Below are 6,132 nucleotides of genomic sequence, written 5' to 3' on the forward strand. Positions count from 1 at the left end.
ACCAGAAAGGAGATAGACCGAGAATTCTTGATCTGTGAGGGTATGGCTGGCCGCACCAAGGTAGGAAGCAAGTGATTTAGCTCTATTATAGTAGTCACAGATAGACTTAGATCCTTTTTTTTTTAGTGGCTAGCTGATAGTGTGTATGGAAGGTATGAGCCGAAGATTGAGCTTGAAAGAGATTGAGGAGAGTTGTCCAAACTTCATGGGAAGTTTTACAATCGAGAACTTGAGCTAGGACAGAGTCGGAAAGGGAGGAATTGACGGCATAAATAATGAGCTGATCTTGGAGGATCCATTGAGTATACTCAGGGTTAGGTTTACCATCAATAAAAGCAACGGGGGGAGGTATAGTGCCATCAACATAATCAAAAAGTTGATGTCCTCGTAAAAATGGCACAATTTGAGCCTTCCAGAGTAAGAAGTTGGAGTTTGTAAGTTTTACAGTAACAGAGTGTGAGGCGGAAGTGAGAAAGGAGGTGGGAGCAGGGGTGGAGGAATTTTTTTTGGAGGCCATGGAGGAATAGTGACAAGAGTCCTAGGCTCTAGATACCATGTCGAAAAGAATCAGGAACACAAACTGTTTGAGGAAAGACTACAGAATGCTACTCAGAATTTATTCTCTTTCTCATTGCATTTTCTGTACATGCTACTGTTCTATTTATAATGTATATTCTGTAACAACCAATACAAATGTTTCAATATTGAGATGTCACGTGTCTACAAGAATCTCTTATTCTGTTATGGGAGTATCTTCAAGAATGTTGATTTTTCCTGAAGCTTCCGCTGTTGCAATAGTGGGTGCTACTTCTGTAGTGGAGCCTTTGCATGCAGTGTGTAGAGGTGCCTTAATACTACATCTATAAAATGGTATATTCTGATCATAATGTAAAACAAAAAGAAAAAACCTAAACATAGGATTTATATATTTATTTACGAAACAGGGCGTGCAGGTATCTCTTTTAATGATCCCTGGACTTCTTTCAAAGAAACATCTTCTGCTGTGCACATACAAACATTAATGTAATAACCCATGTTCTTGGGGTTTATCGAACCAACCCAATATTCCCTCTGAATAGGTTGATTCACGAGATGGCTTAAAATCTTTGGTGTGTCTCACGTAGTTATCATATTTAAGCATTTCCCAAAATTCCATTTTTCATGTACATGTACTAAACAAAATGTGAAGTAGTTGTAGTAACATGCATTATTGAGTGACATGTTCATTAGGACAAGTTGTCATTTTCAACCGTACATTAACCAAGGGATCCACCAATTCAATTATTCGATAAATGAGTAGTTATGTGTATATATATCCCTATTTTATAAGCATATGAGATTCCATAAGAAATTTATAAATAGGAAACCTAAAAAAAGAAACTAAAAATCATCATCTTTTTCAATGTGAAACCAGCAAACAAACATTCATGCTAGTAGACAAAATAGTTGAGTAGTGATACATGTTGGTACTATCATACGCACAATATTATATATATACTGAATAACAATCTCATTTTATCAGTATTTTCTTTTTTAATTTTAAAATTTTTACTATTTTCACTTGCAAACACATCAGCACTTAAGGTTATATAAGTAAAATTATAAGTATAGTCGATATCATTTTCCAAAATAGTTTATCTGCAAATGATAAGAAATGTTTCACCAAATTTTGCACATCAAATTTTGCATTAAGATTTAAAGTACTTGGATCAAAATTTCAAAAAGGGAATTGTTGACAATGTGTTTCACAAACCGAGTACTAGGCTTAATCACCTACAACACAGAGAGAATGAGAGGCTTGGGATTGAAGGGTCACCTTCAATGCTTAAGTCAATTTTTTGTGCTTTGGAGATAATTTTAATAAGGAAAAGAACGTAAATTTTGAATTCTAACCTGGTATCCAGCTTTTATACTACCTATCGAGATGGTACTCCGTACCCCATGTTAGAGGCCCCTGCCTCCCATATGACATACCAAGTTGTCGTCTTTAATGCAATGTGGCTTCCCTGGGCCACGTTGTTGTTGTAAGTGGGTGGGTGAGGCCATCTTTCCGTGTGCTCTGTTAGGCATAAGAGATCTTGTCGTGATCTCTATCCATGTTTTGTATCTAATCTTTAAATGTAGTGTGGTCCTGTCACGACAAGCGTCTATAGGGTAGTGTAAGGGTAGACAAATCCTATCTTTCCACGTTGACTAGTTTCCCGCGCAGACGCTAGGCCTTTTTCTTCCTTACGCAACTCAAGGACTGTCTGTACTGTTAATCATTGGGCCTCTAGGATAAGCTCGTCCCACCCAAAAGGGATATAAATGCCCCTTCTAGGAATTTTAGGGCTTTTTGTATTGATGGTGCATAATAACATTCAAGGGATTAGTGAATTGGAAGTTACTGATTCAAGATAATTAGCCTGATCAATCAGACATGAGAGAAAATACTAATTTCTATCATCTGATCTAGGTATTCACTCAGATGGCACCACTTTGTGCATTTTTAGTACTAATGACAGCACCATGCATATATGCCCTTCATGATGCAAGGGTATGGCTCAGGTATGACTTTCAAGTCTGAACTTATCTTAGTTTCACATTAGAGCAAATGAAAGCCTTTAAAAATAAAAATAAAAAATAATTGAAGATAAAGCAAAATGAGAGTGCTTTTATGCTTCCCTCAGGGTCCAAATGATTTTATTAATAGAGTTGAATACTACCGAACATAATCATTATATATAAACATTCCGACACTATATATATACTTTCCCACCCTCCACACGTGTACTTTATAAATATGTATTTGATGTTACTTTATAATTTAATATATTATATTAAAATATATTAATTTATAATTTTATTTTTATTAAATTTCTTTGTAATTAAAGTATTTTCACTATAAAAAAAATTATTTATTTACGATCAATTATTTTCAACGAAATGAATATTTTTAACTAAAATAAATCGTAAATAATTTTTTTATTATAAAAAATTAGTCAAAAATATCTATTTTTTTTGTAATATTTTCTTAAGTAAATATAAGCATACTTGACATAAGGCTACAAGTAATTAGAGTGATATATAGTGAAAAGTTTGTCCTTCAAATTAATCTCCGGCCAGGACTGTAGATTTCATGTTATTCTCTCTTGTTTTTCCCCCCTAATATTCCCATGAACATGTCAATCTTTAACAGTAATTCATTGCATGAGATATCATTTGGGAGCAAAATCCATAATCCAGCTATCATTAGTTCCATGCACCAGTGTGAGATTAAATTGGAGACCAAACGCTGGCCTTTGCGGCTCATGTAATTGGTCGTTGACAAAAATTGTCAACACGTACTGTCATATTTAAGAGTGTCTGTGCGTGTCTGCGGTTTATTTGCTCCGTTGAAGTAATAAAGGTTAAGGGTCAGTGTTGATGTTCGAAAGTAGCCCATGCAAAGACATTGTATGGCCCACGTACAAGTTTGAAATATGTTTTTAGTGGGGTATAGGCCATTTACGATTCTGGATACGTACTAGATCTTGCCTCTTTATTCTTTGCTAAGATTCGTTTTCACATAAACTTTAGTACTGTATGCGAGTCTGTCAAAAAATTAAGTATGACCCACAAAGCTGACTCCACATTCTGTCATGGTTACGTATACGTACAGAAAAATAATATTTATAGTCACGTAGGTATCACGTCATCTTTTTAAAAAAAAAATTAATATGAAATCACATAAAAAAATTTACGCGACGTTTGCATACTTTACGATTGTATATAGTATTACTTATATATATAATATCCTCTATAGCATTAAGTACTTATTTGAATTGAGAAATAAGATGACATCAGATTAATAGTTTTAGTTAAAAGATAAAAATTAAATAAAATATTATTAAAATTTTAATTTTAATTTTTTTTTAAGTTAAAACGGTCTTATTATAAGTGGTGTGTTTACGTGCCAGTTTATATATAGTAAAACTCTATTATGTCACATGGAAATTTTGACTTAATCTTTTTTTTTTTTTAACTTGTTATGACTTGTTGTCTAAGCTCCCCAAATCTTTATTTTTTTTTAATGTTTTTACTTTTATTTGAAAATAATAAGAGCCAAAGAAGAGTGAAGATGATGTGAGAGAGAAAGAGAAAAGAAGAAAAAAGAACAGAGAGATAAGAGGTTAATAAATGGAAAATTGCTACATACACAAATAGATTATATAAAAGTAAACCTACAAACTGATGTAATTTCATAGAATCCGTTAGATCTACTTTACAAAACTATACAATCTGACGTATCACATCATGCCATATCAGTTTGTAGATTTACTTTTATGTAATCTATTTGTATTTAAAATATTTCCGTAATTGAAAAACTTTAGTACCCTCCACTTGTATTTTATATTTCTATTATTTCCCTTTATGATTTTGACGTTAATCTTACCTGATGAATCAAATTTTTAATTTTGTTCTTGTGAAACCGGAAAAGACAAATATAAAAGTATTAAGAACACATAATTTTGATAAACTAGCTAGCTAGCAAGGAAGAAGCTACGTCTATAAAATGGTATATTTTGATCATAGTGTAAAACAAAAAGAAAAAACCTAAACATAGGATTTATATATTTATTCACGAAACAGGACGTGCAGGTATCTCTTTTAATGATCATTGGACTTCTTTCAAAGAAACGTCTTCTGCTGTGCACATACATATATTAATGTAATAACCTATGTTCTTGGGGTTTATCGAACCAACTCAATATTCCCTCCGAATAGATTGATTCACGAGATGGCTTAAAATCTTTGGCTTGTCTCACTTATCATTTTTAAGCATTTCCCACAATTCCATTTGTGATGTACATGTACTAAACAAAACGGGAAGTAGTTGAAGTAACATGCATTATTGAGTGACATGTTCATTAGGACAAGTTGTCATTTTCAACCGTATGTTAACCAAGGGATCCATCAATTCATTTATTCGATAAATGAGTAGTTATGTGCATATATATATCTCTATTTTATAAACATACGAGATTGCATAAGAAATTTATAAATAGAAAACTTAACAAATAAAACTAAAAATCGTCATCTTTTCCAATGTAAAACCAGGAAACAACAAACAAGCATTCATGCTAATAGACAAAATAGTTGAATAGTGTGACGCCCCCAAATTCCGTTTGGGATCGGACGGACATTTGAAGCGTCGAGACATGCAACACAAGGTTACCTGCCCCCGTTCATGACATATAAGATGCAATATTCCTAACATGCATCTAACAATATGCAATATTCGCAGCGGATAAATTTTTTGTCTTTAGCAATACTATGCACCAAATTGAAAATATCTCAAATGCTTAAAACATACTTCATACATAAAAATCCATTGAACAACTAAGATCACAACACTAGTCCAAAATGGTTATGATCCAAAAAGTAGTAGAGATGCAACTCAATCGTACAAGTAGTAATTTACGTTAATTACTATATCAACATTTATGTCGCACCGTCACTTAGTCAACTGTGTCTAGTTGATCAGCTCCTGATTCTCCTTCAGGTCCTGTAACAAGATCTACCATTCGGGGGGAATGGTAGTTGGGACTACCAAATTGAGATTTGATTACAAATCTCAGTAAGTTAACAAAAAACTTCCACACAAGCTAATGATGCATGGATGTCAGTAAAAGCATAAATGCATAATCAAATTCATAAGAAATTAAAGCATAACTTGGAGTACAACATAGCATAATTGACATAACTTAAATTGAAACATGAACTGAACTTGACTTGCAACTTGACTTAGCATGAACTTGTTCTGAAACTTGAATTAACATGAAAATACATACTCCACAATTATTGTGGCCCCATATATTCTACACAAACTTGACTTAACATGAAAAATACATACTCCACAGTTGTTGTGGCCCCATGTATTCTATGTGTAAATACATACTCCACAGTTGTTGTGGCCCCATGCATTCTACACATCACAATGCAGTTAAATACATACTCCACAGTTGTTGTAGCCCCATGTATTCTACATAAACTTGACTTAACATTAAAAATACATACTCCACAGTTGTTGTGGCCCCATGTATTCTATGTGTAAATACATACTCCACAGTTGTTGTGGCCCCATGTATTCTACACAAACTTGACTTAACA

This window comes from Carya illinoinensis, chromosome 10 (assembly GCF_018687715.1).
Source record: "Carya illinoinensis cultivar Pawnee chromosome 10, C.illinoinensisPawnee_v1, whole genome shotgun sequence".
Lineage (NCBI taxonomy): Eukaryota > Viridiplantae > Streptophyta > Magnoliopsida > Fagales > Juglandaceae > Carya > Carya illinoinensis.